Source organism: Scyliorhinus torazame, chromosome 5 (genome assembly GCF_047496885.1).
Source record: "Scyliorhinus torazame isolate Kashiwa2021f chromosome 5, sScyTor2.1, whole genome shotgun sequence".
Taxonomy (NCBI): domain Eukaryota; kingdom Metazoa; phylum Chordata; class Chondrichthyes; order Carcharhiniformes; family Scyliorhinidae; genus Scyliorhinus; species Scyliorhinus torazame.
In genome coordinates, this window is record NC_092711.1 from 81,793,956 (window position 1) to 81,812,751 (window position 18,796).

Genomic DNA, 18,796 nt, shown 5'->3' on the forward strand with positions numbered 1-18,796 from the left:
GGTTTCCAGACATTGAAGATGTTGGGGGATATGGGGATAGTGTGGGAAAATGATGCTGAGGTAGATCGGCCAATCATCCCATTGAATGGTTCAGGTTCGATGGGCCGAATGGCCGACTGCAGCTCATATTTGTTGTGATCTGGACAGGAAGCAGTGAGCTTGGATCTGTAAATCAACATGAATCAGCACCTTCAGGAGAATTAGGACGGTGAATATTAGATACAGCAGAGTGAGAATGGAGGGAGAGTGTGTGGGATGGAGATTTACAGCTTTCGGGGAATAAGAGAGGAAAACATGTTCCATCGGAACTAGAATTATCTGTTCTGAATTTCTAACCTGTACTGACAGTGATGAATTTTGTAAATTGTTTTTACAGGATATTAGACGAGGAGGAATTACAGACAGAAATCTCAAACGTCACGTCTCGATCTGACAGTCGCTTCCTTCCTTGGAACCTGAATGTTATCGGGCTTTCAATCTAGAAGGAGAAATCTTTACCCAAACTGTCAGCTAAACATTTCAACCATCAGTCTGACTGGAAAAGCACCGAGACCCACACAACACACGCCCGAGTGAGAGTGTTCCAGTGAACTAACTGTGGAAAGAGCTTTAACCAGTTACTCAGCCTCAAAAACATAACGACATTCAGAGCGGGGAGAGACCGTACCCTTGTTGTGGACAAGGCCCAGCCTGGAGAGACGTGGGAGACCCAAAACATGGAGAAACCGTGGAAATGTGGGGCCTGTGGGAAGGGATTCAGAGTCCCATCTCAGCTGGAGATTCATCGACGCAGTCACACCGGGGAGAGGCCATTCACCTGCTCAAAGTGTGGGAAGGGATTTACTCAGTTCTCCAGCCTGCAGGCACACCAGCGAGTTCACACTGGGGAGAAGCCACTCACCTGCTCTCGGTGTGGGAAAGGATTTACTCGGTTATCTACGCTGCAGACACACCAGCGAGTTCACACTGGGGAGAGATCATTCACCTGCTCCCAGTGTGGGAAGGGATTTACTCAGTTATCCAATCTGCAGAGACACCAGCGAGTTCACACTGAGGAGAGGCCATTCACCTGCTCTCAGTGTGGGAAAGGATTTACTCAATCATCTCACCTGCAGAGACACCAGCGAGTTCACACTGGGGAGAGGCCATTCACCTGCTCTCTGTGTGGGAAAGGATTTACTCGAGTATCCAACCTGCAGTCACACCAGCGAGTTCACACTGGAGAGAGGCCGTTCACCTGCTCTGTGTGGGAAAGGATTTGCTGAAGTATCCACCCTGCGGAGACACCAGCGAGTTCACACTGGGGAGAGGCCATTCACCTGCTCTCAGTGTGGGAAGGGATTCACTCAGTTATCTCACCTGCGGACACACCAGCGAGGCCACACTGGGGAGACGCCGTCCACCTCTCAATGTGAGACGGGATTGCATGTTTCATCGGACCTGCTGTGACGCCAACAATTTCACAATCGATTACAGGGGTTGGATTCTGTTGTTATTGTTTCCGCTCTACACCCAGGACTGCATTTTGTTCATTCTGACAGGTGGTCAGTGGGGATGGTCGGAGGGTTTCTTTCTGCTGGACTGACCGGTCTCACCACTTTGCCTCCAGTGGGCTGATGATCTTTGAGCCTTGTTGCTAATACCTGGCTTCAAATTGCACAAGGATCACAGAGTGAAAGGGTGTTTGGAAGTTTGAAGATATTTAGTTGCCATTTCTGTTTGGAACCCCGCAAAGCATGCCACGTTGCCATGGAGATGGGCCCTGGTGGTTACATGGTTCTTTTGTTTAAGTTATCTGTACGTTCCTCACAGAAGAAAACTATCCGGGTACGAGGGGCAAGTTGTCTGAGGTGGACTGGGAAACTGATTGGTACAGGGAATAGCTAATATTTAAGGAATTATTACATATTTATCAGAGGGTCGGTTAGCTCAGTTGGCTGGACAGCTGGTTTGTGATGCAGAGCAAAGCCAATAGTGAAGATTCAACTCCCGTTCTGGCTGAGTTTATTCATGAAGGCCCCGCCTTCTCAACCAGGCCCCTCGCCTGGTTGAGGACAGTGCGGAAGGATGTTTCGGAGCCATGAGGTCATGTTGCAGCTGTACAAAACTCTTGTGCAGCCACATTTGGAGTATAGCGTGCAATTCTGGTCACCGCATTATAGGAAGGATGTGGAAGCATTGGAAATGGTGCAGAGGAGATTTACCAGAATGTTGCCTGGTATGGAGGGAAGATCTTATGAGGAAAGGCTGGGCACCAAACCTCAGGAAAGATATATTGGATTGGATTGGATAGGGTGGACAGCGAGAGCCTTTTTCCTCGGATGGTGATGTCTCGCACGAGGGGACATAGCTTTAAATTGAGGGGAGATAGATATAAGTCAGATGTCAGAGGTAGATTCTTTACTCAGAGAGTAGTAAGGGTGTGGAATGCCCTGCCTGCAACAGTTGTGGACTCGCCAACACTAAGGGCATTCAAATGGTCATTGGATAGACATATGGGCGATAAGGGAATAGTGTAGATGGGCTTTAGAGTGGTTTCACAGGTCGGCGCAACATCGAGGGCCGAAGAGCCTGTACTGCGCTGAAATGTTCTATGTTCTATGAGGTGTGCTGACCCTCGGGTTAAATCACCTCCAGTCAGCTCTCTCTCTGTCAAAGGGGAGAGCAGCTTATGGTCCTCTGGGATTTTTGCGACTTTTATTTCACATATATACAACAAATATAGATTCCTTTAAGGAACAAAAATCCAACAGGAAAAGTGATGTAACCGTGGCTAACAAGAAAAGTTAAAGATTCCATGAGATCCATTAGAATTCAGCAAAGGAGGACCAAGAAACTGATGAGAGCAAACTGGCGAGAAACATAAAAACTGACTGGAAAAGCTTCTCCAGAAATGTGAAAAGGAAAAGATTAGCAAAGACCAATGTGGGTCCATTCCAGGCAGAGACAGGAGAGTTTATAATGGGGAGCAAGGAAATGGCAGATAAACTAAACAATGTGTGTCTGTCTTCACAGAGGAAGATGCAGAAATTGTCCCCAAAACACCAGAGAACCAAGGGACTGGCAGAGATTAGTATTGGTGAAAAAGTAGCACTGGAGAAATTAATGGGGTTGAAAGTGAATAAATCCCCAAAAGCTGATGATCCACATCCCAGAGAGTTGAACGAGGTGGCTGTAGAAATCTCTATTCCTCATTCTAAATTCTCCTGACTCTATCTGGAACGGACAAACCTTTTGTCTGAGCAAAATGTTTCCTTTTTACGTAGCCACAGAAGCTTTAACAGTCCATTTTTATGTATTTTGCCAGTTCACATTCTATTCTCCCTTTTTTCCCTCAGTGTCTTGGTCGAAGAACGGAAGTAAATCCTCGGGAATGAATGATCACTTTGGACAGGTCCTGAGACAATTAAGTTTCAACTTCCAGGACAGAGTAACTATAATCTTGGAGTGTGATTGTAGGTTATGTAAAAGGGCAAAGTTCTAATTTAAAGTTTAATGTGTAGGTTTCTGAGTTTAAGTAGCTTCTAGTTTGTTTGTTTGTTGTATTAAAAGTCATAAAACTTGAAGTCCCGTCGTGTGATCCTTTAATTTGTTGACTGGGAATTTGATTTTTTCCAAGAAGTTGCTGACCTTTACGAAGATCCGAATCCACAGGTTTTGTATTCCTATTTGAGCCTCGGGCACCTTTCAGTCTCTATTGCTCGTGTCAATGACAGCCAGGTGATGGAGCTGAGGGCAGAATTTAGCTGAGAATAACGGGGCTTGTTCCCCAGGTGGGAAACTGCCATGGGCGTCGCTAATAGGGGCTGATTTAGCACCGGGCTAAAGAGCTGGCTTTTAAAGCAAACCAGGGCAGGCCAGCAGCACGGTTCAATTCCCGTACCAGCCTCCCCGAACAGGCGTCAGAATGTGGCGACTAGGGGCTTTTCACAGTAACTTCATTTGAAGCTACTGCTATTATGTGACAATAAACGATTTTCATTTCATTTTTCATAATAGAGACAGGAAGGTGCTGGAAGACTGACTGAGAACTGCACCTCCAACCAATCAGGGTTCAGGGGAGGGTGACCGGGGCTGACGGTGATGCGACCCCCAGGGTCCAGTGCCCCGTGTCCAAAGCAGGGAGTCACGAGAACAGGGTACAGAGAAGCCGAAGGGGAACCATTTGGGACCCAGAACATTGTGAACATCCTGTTACTCTGGTTGTCTTTGATCCTCAAGTAATTTTCTGTTTTTTTTTTTAACCATGTTTCTGTTTCATCAATAAACTTATAACAGGAAAATATTTGAATTTGTTGGACTTTTCCTGAATAAATTTATTCACTTTTGGGAAAGTGGGTGAGAGAGGTTGACAAGCTCTTTAACAGAAAGTGAGTCCCTCTAAGGTAATTGGCAAAGGAGCCAGAGGGGTAGAGGAGATTTGAGTTTTCTTTGACAGTGTTTGAAAATGGAGTTCAGGAAGTCAATCGTGACTGACTAATTTATCAAGGTTCTCTGAGGAAGTAACAAGGGATGTCAATAAAGGGGAACCTGTAGATGTACTTTATCTGAATTTCCAGAAGGTATTTCCCAAGGTACCACATCAAAGGTTATTACACAAAATAAAAGCAGCAAATGAGCTGGGGTGGGGATGGACACAGGTGACGTTGTGGAGATTCAAATATCTGGTATTAGTGATGGTGTGGATATGGGGTCAGAAACTCAACTTGGGGTCAAATCTTGGGGTCACGGTGGCACAGTGGGTTAGCACTGCGGCCTCACGGCGACGAGGTCCCAGGTTCGATCCCGGTTCTGGGTCACTGTCCGTGTGGAGTTTGCATATTCTCCCCGTGTTTGTGTGGGTTTAGGGTCTGGTTTAGCTCAGGACTAAATCGCTGGCTTTGAACGCAGACCAAGGCAGGCCAGGAGCACGGTTCAATTCCCGTACCAGCCTCCCCGAACAGACTAGGGGCTTTTCACAGTAACGTCATTCGAAGCTTACTTGTGACAATAAGCAATTTCATTTTTCATTTCAATCTGATATGGAGATTGTGCAGAGTGTGGTTCAGCCTCAGACAGTTCCCAGGGAGAGGGATGGACTCGGGAGTTAGGGAATGGAATTTCTAATGGTGACTGAAGACAACGGCTTTGGTCTTCCTGATTTTTAATTGGAGGAAAACCTTTCATCTAGTATTGGATGTGGGATAAGCAGTTTGATAATTTAGTCACAGTGGAGGAATGGAGAGGGATGGTGGTGAGGCAGAGCTGGGTGTTGTCAGTGTCCATGTGAAAACTAACGCGGTGCTTTTGGATGATGTCACCTAGTGGCAGCTTGTAGATGGGAAATAGGAGGGACTGAGGGTAGATCCTTGGGGGAAACCGAGTACAAGGACTGGAGAGGAAAGGGAGTTTGGAGATGGAGAAGTAGTTTGTAAAGATGGGAGGAACAAGTGTTTTTTTAGGATGGGTGATGACAGTGGATTCAATGCTGAGAGAGACAGTACCAGCAGAGAGTGAGAGCTGTTCACAATATCAGCTCACATGGAGAAGTTGGGATGTCAGCAGTTTATGGGAATTATCAATCGAGCAGAACGGGGGTCTCATGGACAAGGTGAATTCTGACGGGAGAGAAAATGGAGAAAGATGGAAGTTCAGAACTTGGACAAAAATGGGCTTTAGAGACAGTTTCGTCCGGTAGGTTAGTGGAGGAAAGCAGCAGAGGCAGCTGATCGGATTGTCTTAACCTTAGTGACAAAGAAGCTGTGAGAGCGCCTCACACTTGTTATTGGAGGTGAGGATGGAGGAGATGGGAGAAGGAGACCTTCAAAAGGAACTAACTTGTGTTAGCGATATTAAAAAGATACAACACACTTTGTTTCACTCAAATTGATTTGACTTGATTTTTATTCAGAATTTAATTCCTTGTAACTGGATTAGAGTTTATGAACATCAGCAGGAACTGACCCCAATGAACATGTTCCAGTCCAGGATGTGATTAACAGCGAGCTCCAATCACTGAAGTTACTTGTGTACTTGCTGGTGCATCAGCAGGTTGGATAACTGAGTGAATCCCCTCCCACACTCAGAGCAGGTGAACGGTTTCTCTCCAGTGTGAACTCGCTAGTGTACAGTGAGGTCAGATGATCGCCTGAACGGCCTCTCATCAGTGTGAACACGGTGATGAGATATCAGTTCCCCAGAACTTTTATAACACTTCTCACAGTCTGGACATTTAAATGGTCTCTCCCCAGTGCGAACTCGCTGATGTACAGAGAGGTCAGATGATCGCCTGTACCCAGTCCCACAGTGAAAGCACCTGAACGGCCTCCTCGGTGTGAACACGTTGATGGGACATCATTTCCCAAGAACTCTTATAACACTTCTCACAGTCTGGACATTTAAATGGTCTCTCCCCGGTGTGAATTCGCTGGTGTCTCAGCAGATTGGAGGAATGAGCAAATCCTTTCCCACACTGCGAACAGGTGAATGGCCTCTCCCCAGCATGAATGTGTTGGTGTGTCTGCAAGTGGTATGAGTGTATGAATCCCTTCCCGCACTCGAAGCAGGTGAACGGTCTCTCCCCAGTGTGAATGCGCTGATGGATTTTCAACTTGGATGGATAATCAAATCCCTTCCCACAATCCCAGGTTTTTCCCTGGTGTGACTGCATTTATGTTTCGAAAGGCCAGATGATCGACTGAAGCCTTGTCCACACACAGAACACGAGTACGGTTTCTCCCCACTGTGAACGGTGCATCTTCCTTCCATCTTCAAACTCCCATGATGTTTATGTTACAAATGTTTTGGTGAGTGTAGATCTTGATGTGATGTTCAGTTTGAATTTCCTGACTGAAGTTCCTCCACTTCTAATACTCTGCGAAATTGATTCAAAACAGAAAATAGGGCGTGAGAGAGAACCCACCAAAACACAAAGACAGGTTGTGAAATTGAGCTGAATGAATCTGGACATTTGTGGGGCTGGCACTGGGAAAAGGTGACCACGAAAACTGCTGGGTTGTCATAAAAAATAACTGGTTCACCTCTTTGGGGTGAGAGAGGGGGTGTGTGTGAGAGAGGGGGAGTTGGGCGAGAAGGGGAGTATGTGAGGGTGCGAGCGAGAGAGGGTGCGGGAGAGAGTGACAGTGTGTGTGGGACGGAGAGCATTTGGGAGAGAGGCAGAGACAGAGAGAGGGTGTGTGTGTGTGTGAGAGAGAGTGTGTAAACACAGCGAATGGTAATGACCTGAAATGCAAACACTTGCGTTCAAAGGACGATAATGTTCACTTCCTGATGAATCAAGTGAAGCTGTCACATTGTGATGTAAGAGTTTGCTCAAGCTTCCTGTCTGTAAATTCTCTTCTAATACCCTGAAAATGAAATTTACAAAAGGTCAACCCTAAATGTCAATCCAAAAATGGAATTCAGAAAATAAATTTGTGGTTTGGGTTTGTCGTGCGTAAATTCTCCCTTTCTAACTTCCTGTAAAAGAAGTTTCCCAAATCCATCATTGTGTGGGACGGCACGGTGGCACAGCGATTAACACTGCTGCCTCACAGCACCAGGAACTTGGATTCAATTCCGGCCTTTTGGGTCACAGTCTGTGTGGGTCACTGTCTGCCCCTGTTTGTGTTGATTTCTTCGGGCTGCTCCAATTTCCTCCCACAGTCCAAAGGTAGATTGGCCGTGTTAAATTGCCCCTTATGTCCAAAGATATGTTTGTCAGGTGGGGTTACGGGAACAGGGCGGGGGCTTAGGTAGGGTGTTCTTTCAGAGGATCTGTGCAGACTTGATGGGCTGAATGGCCTCCTTATGCACTGTCGGGATTCTATGATTGTCAGTCTAGGATAGAAATTCCCAACATTCCCTTCTCCTGCTCCCTAGTCCAGTTCATGCTCCCCGCTAAACTTTTTAAAAAAAACTTAGTGTACCCAATTATTTATTTTGTATTTATTTATTTCCAATTAAGGGGCAATTACTCATACTGCGCGCAGCTTTAATCACAGCCCGGCCCCTCCCTTCATTCACTCCAATTGGTTGGAGGACCAACTGCGCTTGGTCGGTCCTCCAGTCCCGCTACTCTTATTGGTCCGGAGCCGCTGTCAATCACCTGGACATTGTGATAGTTCCAGATGGTGAGAGCCGCCACAGGCTCAGGCTGATTGTCCAATAATTTTTTTTAACTAACTAGAGTACCCAATTCACTTTTTCCAATTAAAGGACAATTTAGTGTGGTCAATCCACCAACCTTGCACATGAGGGTGAAACCCACGCAGACACAGGGATAATTTGCAAACTCCATACGGACAGTGACCCAGGGCCAAGATTCAAACCCGGTTCCTCAGCGCCGTAGTCCCAGTGCTAACCACTGTATTGCCCTCTCCACGCTTATACTTTGCCCCTCGTCGTCATCAGCAGTCCCTCATTTGAGGATGACGTCTACTCAGGGTCTTGAGTTTTTGCCATGGGTGGACAGAACCACAGATGTTGAGACCATCAGGTATTGGGATCAGGAGAGGAGGATGTATTTCCCTTTCTTTCCATCAATCCACCGCCCCATCATTCAGACATTGGGACTCAAAGGGTGATATAGTTTGATGGATAAGTTGGCTGCATTCTGAACAATGGGCAACAAGCTCCTCCCACTCATCGAAACGTTGCTCCCGACAAAGATGGCGACCACGCATGCGCCATGGTGCACACTCATTCCAATAAAGATGGCGGCCGTTAATCCAGGCCGAAAATGAGGGGCTGCAGCCCCGTTTAGTACAATCTGGATCCGGTAAACTCTTTTCAGAGTTCAATGACTCACAATGTGCTTACGCAGCGTTTCCGACCTTCCCCGCGATTTCACGCACCCTACATATTGTTAACCGCCTCTTACAAATCATGGATGCAAAGAAGAAGAAGCCGCTCCCCATCGCCATTACTGATACTGCGCATGCTTCAATATCAGCTGGTCCCGCCCCTCATTCACTCCGATTGGTTGGAGGACCAGCCCTCTCGGTCGGGCCTTCAGTCCTGCCCCTCCTCTTCCTATTGATCCGGAGCCGCTGTCAATCACCCGGGCATTGTGACAGTTCCAGATGGTGACAGCCGCCACAGGCTCAGGCTGACTCGCTGATTGTCCAATAATGTTTTTAAAAATAACTTTAGACTACGTGGCCAATCCCCCTACCCTGCACATCTTTGGGTTGTGGGGCAAAACCCACGCAAACACAGGGAGAATGTGCAAACTCCGCATGGACAGTGATCCAGAGCCAGGATGGGACCTGGGACCTCAGCACCGTGAGGCAGCAGTGCTAACCACTGTGCCACCGTGCTCCTTGATTCTCCAATAATAACAGTGAGAGTCTCAGTAACAATAATAGTGGAGATGGGGCCCAGAGGAGAACAGCAAAGGATTCACTCAATTTGAGAGCAACAAACACTGTCTGTTCCCATAATAAGTCAGGCTGCAGTTTGTGAGTGAAAACATCATTGGATCAAATGTAATGATGATACAGTAAGCATCTAGAGAACCAAAACTAAATTTGGTTTTCAAATAATAGTGAAGTAGTCATGGTTTGTTGACCACATAATGTAATCCGCTTCTGGTGTGTGTTACTCTGCCCCATTAGACAATAACCTCAAAAAAAAAAATTAGTATACCCAATTCATTTTTTTCCAAGGGAAATTTAGTGTGGCCAATCCACCTACTCTGCACATCTTCGGGTTGTGGGGGTGAGACACACACAGACTTGGGGAGAATTTACAAACTCCACACGGTCAGAGACCCAGGGCCAGGATCGAACCCGGGACCTTGGCACTGTGAGGCAGCAGTGCCATCGTAGCACAGTGGTTAGCACAGTTGCTTCACAGCTCCAGGGTCCCAGGTTCGATTCCCGTGTTGGGTCAATGTCTGTGCGGAGTCTGCACATTCTCCACATGGGTTTCCTCCGACAGCTCCAGTTTCCTCCCACATTCCTAAGCTGTGCCGGTTTGGTGGATTGGCCATGCAAAATTGCCCTTAGTGTCCAAAAAGTTTAGATGGTGTTACTGGGTTACTGGGATAGGGTGGAGGTATGGGGTTAGATAGCGTGATCTTTCCATGGGCCTGTGCAGACTCGATGGGCCAAATGGCCTCCTCCTGCACTGTAAATTCTATGATTTATGATCGAGCGTTAAGCACTAGGTGGTCACCATGCCGCACCCTTTATTAGGCAATAACCTGCCTGTTATTCCAATTCTGGTGTATGTTACCATTGCAGGTCCTGGGCTGATTGGAGTCTGGTACAATAAACAGAGTCTGGTTCCAGTGCCTCTGAGGTCATTTGACCTGCATGTAAGCTGACATTAATGGAGACAAAAGGCCCAGTAAATATCCAATTGTAATAGGAGGACAAGGTGTAAGGAAGCAATGATATTTTGAGGTTTCTGTGTTGTGGTGAGTGTCACTGGGAGGTGTGTGATAAAATAGGAATGGAAACATGACAGAGACACGTGTGACTGACTCCACCTGACTGAGAGCTGTTATACCCAAGGGGACAGCAATGAGGACATGGGGAACTCCAGAGATTTCTGATATTCGAGGTACATCTGTTAGAGGAGCTGAAAATATTCAGTTCCTCCTCATAGTTCTCGAGTTACACAGTCACACAGGAAATGTATCCGACAGCTCATCAAAACCAAAGTTTTAATCTTCTCTTTGAGACACACTGTGATTGAAAAGGTCAAATGTTAAAACATCAGTTTGAGCAAAATTCAGAATGTCACAAAGGTGAGTGAACTGTCCAATTAACCCCATTCACCATAACTCTGCCAATTTACCGTCCACAAGAATTTATCCAATTCCCTTTGAAATTTACTGTTAAATCTGCTTCCTGCAGCCTGCCAGTGTGAATTCTAGATCACATCACATCACTGTGTAAAAACAATTCTCCTCAACACTTCCTTGGGTTCTGTTCTAAAATATCTTAAATCTCTGTGTCCTCTGGTTACAAACCCTCCTGCTCTTGGGAAACAGTTTCTCCCCATCGACACTATCACAAATCTTTCCTCATTTTAAACACCTCTATTAAATCTCCCCTTCACTTTCCCTGATCTCAGAGGGACAATCCCGGTTTCTCCTGCTCTGAGTCACAGGGACTCGAAACGTTAACTCTGCTTCTCTCAGTACCGATGCTGCCAGAATGGCCCAGTTTTTCCAACATTTTCTGTTTTTCCAACATTTTCTGTTTTTCTCCCTCTTTTTCCTTCTTCAATCTATCACAAACACTTCATGATTTTGAACACCTCAATTAAATAGGAATAGGAGTGAAATATAGATGGAAGGAGAAAGAAAGACTGATAGAAGAACTGAGAGATTTAAAAAAACAGAAAGGCGAGGTGGCAAGAGATAAAAGCTGAGAAATAGAGGAAACAAGTAACACAGAAAGAATGGTATAAAATATAAGGGAGCAGGTTATCCGTTCCCAGCTACAGAGAGCAGAGGGAACTCAGTGACTGATCCACAAACACAGCCGGTTCTGTCCGGGAATGGAGACTCTGAACGGAAATAACCGGCTCATTTGTAAATGTCACCACAATGTGATCTGTGTGACTCTGCCCTTACTCTGTGGGTAGATATAGGCCGCACTGACAGATGTTCTCACCAGTTTGTGGCCCTTGAATTTATTTTCTGCTCAGAAGTCAGATGTGCTGTTTGGAACCGGCAGCAGAGAAACAGGAAATTGTGTTTCCTGAGAATGAAACAGAAGGCGTCAGTTTCACGTTATCACCGTGAACAGTCTTCCTGCCTGTGAGGGTGACCTCACTCTGACAGCATCAAGAACAACCACACAGATTGCTGCCGGTCTCAGCATTACATTCACCTCACTTCCCATTTTAAACATTAAAATATGAGGTTATTTAATTTTTTAACATGTTCTCTGAATTGGAAGATGGACTGAGGATTATCACTGGGAGAATTAAGGGGACATTATACAAAATTAAATTTCCCTCAAAGAGGGTTTTTAGAAAATAGGAGATTAAAAGTGAGTCAGGGCCAATCAGAGAGAGAGAAAGTGAGAGGTAGAGAGAAAAAGGATTGAGTCTCCAGAAATGAGATGTTCACTCAGAAAGCGGAGAGGTTCAGTGTGTTCGGTGCTTCTTCAGAGAGAGATAATGAGAGAGAGAAACGTTTAGTGAGTTTAGGCGCTCTGTGAAATAGAAAGGTTAAAGGAGTGAGTGTGTGAGAGAAAGATAGAGAATGGTTGGAGGTATGTGAAACGAGTGAGTGAGAGCGGAGAGACGTTAAGTGAGAATCTGAGAGAGAACAGAGATGTTCAGTGAATGAGAGACAGAAGAGCAGGTTCACACACCCGAGGATCACTGAGAGCGATCAGAATAAGGAGTCCACCCAGAAAACGGCCAATAGGAATCTTCAGCTGAACACATCACTCATTCTTAAAGGGACAGTCGGGGCTCTGACACTGTTCAGCTCCCAGTTAAAGGGGCAGACACATCAATAAAACTATAAATTCTTGGACACAAGCTGCAGCTCCTTCTTTATCTGGGAATGAAACTATTGTCTAATTCTCCCTGCTGTTACCAGGTTCCTGTGATGCCCTCCTGCTGCTATTTTAATGCAAACTTCCAGCAATCTATTTTAAGTAGGTTTCAATTCAATGAATTCATTGTGACTGTCACACAAACACAATAAAATGTTTTAGACGGATTCCGATGCATTTTCAGCCTGGAAACTGAAACCAGCTTTACATTCAATCAGGAACATCACAGCTTTACACCAATCACTGATTTGACAGCACAGTAGCCTAAACAGCAGGCCTGATGGGATGCATCCCAGAGTGTTAAAAGAGATGGCTAGGGAAATTGTAAACGCACTAGTGATAATTTATCAAAATTCACTAGACTCTGGGGTCGGTCCCAGAGGATTGGAAAGTAGCAAACGTGACACCACTGTTTAAAAAAGGTGGTCGGCAGAAAGCGGGTAATTATAGGCCAGTAAGCTTAACTTCGGTTGTAGGGAATATGCTGGAATCTATCGTTAAGGAGGAAATAGCGGGGCACTTGGAGGGAAATTGTCCCATTGGGCAGACGCAGCATGGGTTCACAAAGGGTAGGTCGTGTCTGACTAATTTGGTAGAATTTTTTGAGGATGTTACCAGTGCAGTAGATAACGGGGAGCCAATGGATGTGGTATATCTGGATTTCCAGAAAGCTTTTGGCAAGGTGCCACACAAAAGGTTGCTGCATAAACTAAAGATGCATGGCATTGAGGGTAAAGTGGTAGCATGGGTAGAGGATTGGTTAACGAACAGAAAACAGAGAGTGGGGATAAATGGGTGTTTCTCTGGTTGGCAACCTGTAACTAGTGGGATCCCTAAAGGATCAGTGTTGGGCCCGCAGTTGTTCACAATTTACATAGACGATTTGGAGTTGGGGACCAAGTGCAATGTGTCAAAGTTTGCAGACGACACTAAGATGAGTAGGAATGCAAAAAGTGCAGAGGATACTGGAAGTCTGCAGAAGGATTTGGATAGGTTAGGTGAATGGGCTAGGGTCTGGCCGATGGAATTCAATGTTGCCAAGTGTGAGGCTATCCATTTTGGGAGGAATAACAGCAGAATGGATTATTATTTAAATGATAAGATGTTAAAACATGCTGCTGTGCAGAGGGACCTGGGTGTGCTGGTGCACGAGTCGCAAAAGGTTGGTGTGCAGGTGCAACAGGTGATTAAGAAGGCTAATCGAGTTTTGTCTTTCGTTGCTAGAGGGATTGAGTTCAAGACTAGGGAGGTTATGCTGCAATTGTATAGGGTGTTGGTGAGGCCACATCTGGAGTATTGTGTTCAGTTTTGGTCTCCTTACCTGAGAAAGGACATATTGGCACTGGAGGGAGTGCAGAGGAGATTCACTAGGTTGATCCCAGAATTGAGGGGATTAGATTATGACGAGAGGTTGAGTAGACTGGGATTGTACTCATTGGAGTTTAGAAGGATGCGGGGGGATCTTATTGAAACATATAAAATTATGAAGGGAATAGATAGGATAGATGCGGGCAGGTTGTTTCCACTTGTCGGGGAAAGCAGAACTAGGGGGCATAGCCTCAAAATAAGGGGAAGTAGATTTAGGACGGAGTGTAGGAGGAACTTCTTCACCCAAAGGGTTGTGAATCTCTGGAATTCCTTTCCCACTGAAGCAGTTGAGGCTCCTTCTTTAAACATTTTTATGAAAAAGATAGATGCCTTTCTAAAGAATAAAGGGATTCGGGGATATGGTGTACGGGCCCGAGAGTGGAGCTGAGTCCACAAAGATCAACCATGATCTCATTAAATGGTAGAGCAGGCTCGAGGGGCCAGATGGCCTACTCCTGTTCCTAGTTCTTATGTTCTTGTAATACGGATCAAGGCTAGCAGCGCGGGTTTAATTCCCGTACCGGCCTCCCTGAACAGGCACCGGAATGTGGTGACTAGGGGCTTTTCACAGTAACTTCATTGAAGCCTACATGTATAAGCAATTATTATTATTACATTTCCAGCATTCACCATTGTTCTTCCCGACTCTGAACACAGTTGTAAAGGAGACTTCTGTTCCGTGTCTAGGGGTTCTGAGATGTGGAAGAGAGTGGCTGGAACATATTTCTTACACACCTCAAGGTTAACCCACACGGAGACTTTGCTGACAGTGAAGAGAGATGAGAAAGACCAAAGTGCCATTTATCCCTCTCAGTGTGACCCTGAAGGACTGTGTCCAGGCTGAAGTTCTGTTCCTGCCGTGTGATCCTCCCCCAGATTGTCCTTTCTGAGCTCAAGACAGGTGATGTTCAACACTCAGATGGGAAAGACAAAAATCTGCACAATGTTTCAAACAAAGCAGATTTATTTCACATTTATTCAGAATAATAAACCTCATCAGTAGATTAAGGCAGTCAGAGTGAACATTATTCAGTCCTGGACATGATTAACAGCATCAATCAGGGTATAATCTAAACCTTGTAGTCGCTTGTGAACTCGCTGGTGTGTTAGCAGGTGGGATGAGTGAGTAAACCCCTTTCCTCAGACATTGCAGTTGAATGGCTGCTCCCAGTGTGAACTCGATGATGTTCCAGAAGATAAGATGAGAAAATTCCTTCCCACATATGGAGCAAGTGAACGGCCTCTCGCCACTGTGAACTCTCTGGTGTGTCAGCAGGTTGGATGACTGGCTGAATCCCTTCCCACACACAGAGCAGGTGAATGGCCTCTCCCCAGTGTGAACTCGCTGGTGATTAAATAGGTTGGATGAACAAGTGAATCCCTTCCCACATACTGAGCAAGTGAATGGCCTCTTCTCACTGTGAACCTGCTGATGTGTCAGAACGTGTGAATCCCTTCCCACATTCAGAGCAGGTGAATGGCCTCTCCCCAGTGTGAATTCTCTGGTGGTTCAGTAGGGCAGATGGACGGCTGAATCCTTTCCCACACACAGAGCAGGTGAATGGTCTCTCCCCAGTGTGAGCATATTGGTGTGTTAGTAAATCCTTTTTGTTTTTAAAGCTCTTCTCATAGTCAGGACAGTTAAAAGAGTTGTTAGCAGAGTGAACAAGTTGATGTGTCTGCAGGTGGGATGACTGAATGAATCCTTTCCCACACAGGGAGCAGGAGAATGGTCTCTCCCCAGTGTGAATACGTTGATGGGCCAACAGATCCTTTGTACATTTAAAACTCTTCTCACAGTCAGGACATGTAAATGGTCTCTTATCATTGTGAACAAGTTGATGAGTCATAATGTGGGATGACCGAGTGAATCCCTTCCCACAAACAGGGCAGGTGAATGGCCTCTCCTCAGTGTGAACTCGCTGGTGTGTCAGAAGGTTGAATGAATGGGTGAATTCCTTCCCACAAATGGAGCAGACAAACGGTTTCATCCCAGTGTGACTGCGACGATGAACTTCCAGTTGTGATGGGTACATAAGAACAGAAGAACTCGGAGCAGGAGTAGGCCATCTGGCCCCTCGAGCCTGCTCCACCATTCAATGAGATCATGGCAGATCTTTAGTGGACTCAGCTCCACATTCTGGCCCGAACACCATAACCCTTAATCCCTTTATTCTTCAAAAAACTATCTATCTTTATCTTAAAAACATTTACTGAAGGAGCCTCTACTGCTTCACTGGGAAAGGAATTCCATAGATTCACAACCCTTTGGGTGAAGAAGTTCCTCCTAAACTCAGTCCTAAATCTACTTCCCTTTATTTTGAGGCTATGCCCCCTAGTTCTGCTTTCACCCGCCAGTGGAAACAACCTGCCCGCATCTATCCTATCTATTCCCTTCATAATTTTATATGTTTCTATAAGATCCCCCCTCATCCTTCTAAATTCCAATGAGTACAGTCCCAGTCTACTCAAACTCTCCTCGTAAACCAACCCCTTCAGCTTTGGGATTAACCTAGTGAATCTCCTCTGCACACCCTCCAGTGCCAGTACATCCTTTCTCAAGTAAGGAGACCAAAACTGAACACAATACTCCAGGTGTGGCCTCACTAACACCTTATACAATTGCAGCATAACCTCCCTAGTCTTAAACTCCATCCCTCTAGCAATGAAGGACAAAATTCCATTTGCCTTCTTAATCACCTGTTGCACTTGTAAACCAACCTTTTGCGACTCATGCACTAGCACACCCAGGTCTCTGCACAGCAGCATGTTTTAATATTTTATCATTTAAATAATAATCCCTTTTGCTGTTATTCCTACCAAAATGGATAACCTCACATTTGTCAACATTGTATTCCATCTGCCAGACCCTATCCCATTCACTTAGCCTATCCAAATCCCTCTGCAGACTTCCCAGTATCCTCTGCACTTTTTGCTTTACCACTCATCTTCGTGTCGTCTGCAAACTTGGACACATTGCCCTTGGTCCCCAACTCCAAATCATCTATGTAAATTGTGAACAATTGTGGGCCCAACACTGATCCCTGAGCGGCACCACTCGCTACTGATTGCCAACCAGAGAAACACCCATTAATCCCCACTCTTTGCTTTCTATTAATTAACCAATCCTCTATCCATGCTACTACTTTTCCCTGAATGCCATGCATCTTTATCTTATGCAGCAACCTTTTGTGTGGCACCTTGTCAAAGACTTTCTGGAAATCCAGATATACCACATCCATTGGCTCCCCGTTATCTACCGCACTGCTAATGTCCTCAAACAATTCCACTAAATTAGTTAGACACAACCTGCCCTTTATGAACCCATGCTGCATCTGTCCAATGGGACAATTTCCATCCAGATGCCTCGCTATTTCTTCCTTGATGATAGATTCCAGCATCTTCCCTACTACCGAAGTTAAGTTCACTAGCCTATAATTACACGCTTTCTGCCTACCTCCTTTTTTAAACAGTGGTGTCACGTTTGCTAATTTCCAATCCGCCGGGACCACCCCAGAGTCTAGTGAATTTTGGTAAATTATCACTAGTGCATTTGGAATTTCCCTAGCCATCTCTTTTAGCACTCTGGGATGCATTCCATCAGGGCCAGGAGACTTGTCTACCTTTAGTCCCATTAGCTTGCCCACCTCTACCTCTGTGAAGACCGCCCAAAAAACCTGTTCAGTTATTCAGCCATTTCCTCATCCCCCATTATTAAATCTCCCTTCTCATCCTCTAAAGGACCAATATTTACCTTAGCCACTCTTTTTTGTTTTATATATTTGTAGAAACTTTTACTATCTGTTTTTATATTCTGAGCAAGTTTACTCTCATAATCTATCTTACTCTTCTTTATAGCTTTTTTAGTAGCTTTCTGTTGCCCCCTAAAGATTTCCGAGACCTCTAGTCTCCCACTAATCGTTGCTACTTTGTATGCTTTTTCCTTCAATTTGATACTCTCCCTTATTTCCTTAAATATCCACGGTCAATTTTCCCTCCTTCTACCGTCCTTCCTATTTGTTGGTATAAACCTTTGCTGAGCACTGTGAAAAATCGTAACTGAATCCCTTCCCACAGTCTGCACATTTCCACAATTTTTCCATGGTGAGGGGTCTTTATGTCTCTCCCGGTTGAAGCTTTGTCCACACACAAACAAGCGTTTAATTTCTCCCTGCAGTGAATGATATGATACTTTTTTTGAGGCTGTGTGACTGGTTCACACTCTCTCCACAGTCAGTGGACTGGAAAACTCATTGGGGGTGGGTCTCGGTGCTTTTGCAGTCACACTGCTGAAACAGAACAAACACTTCTCCTTCCAAATTCAAAGAATGAAGATATTGAGCTCTTAATCAATTGAGTGACTGTCAGATTTCGATGTGATATTTGGTTTGAGTTTTCTGTCGGCCAATCCTCCACTTCCAATATCCTGTAAAAGGAGTTTACAAAAGACATCACCTGTCAATCCAGGGTAGAAATTCTGAACTGACAATTCTAGTTTCTCTCTTTTGGTCCCCTAAAGCTGTAAATCCCCGTCCCACACACTCTCCCTGAGCTGAAATCCAAACCCATCTCACCATCTCTTTGCTTTTCTCCCTCCCTCTCCTCTGCCTGGGTTCAGTTCTCCAGCTCCTGTCTGCAGACTGACAATCAAACCAATGGGTCTTATTGGGGGGTTTGGGTTCTCACCATTGTCCCCGCTCGCTGCGGATCTCATTCAGCCTCTGGGAGCCGCACTCACTCTCACTGCGGCTGCGCTCAGCCCGGAGCAGCACCGCGCATGCTCCACAGAGAGGCGACTTCCGGGGGCGGGACATTCGGACGCCTGCGCGTTCTGGCTCCTGTGATGGAGATAGGGCGTATTCATCCGCGCCAGGCATTCCTGGTCGGCTTATCCGCCATTATTCCGTTACGTTCCTAGGGGT

At 45.7% G+C, this 18,796-nt stretch overlaps 1 long non-coding RNA gene and 1 pseudogene across 1 annotated transcript; both read right to left on the reverse strand.

The window, feature by feature from the left end:
• Window positions 1-5,865: 5,865 nt before the first annotated feature.
• LOC140418653 (uncharacterized) lies at window positions 5,866-8,780 on the reverse strand (annotated as a pseudogene).
• Window positions 8,781-14,820: 6,040 nt separating this feature from the next.
• Window positions 14,821-18,616, reverse strand: LOC140418662 (uncharacterized). The gene is made up of 2 exons (XR_011945209.1): window positions 18,561-18,616; window positions 14,821-18,300 (listed from the first exon to the last, which is right to left on the reverse strand). It is a non-coding gene; the product is annotated as an uncharacterized lncRNA (long non-coding RNA).
• Between the last annotated feature and the right edge of the window lie 180 nt (window positions 18,617-18,796).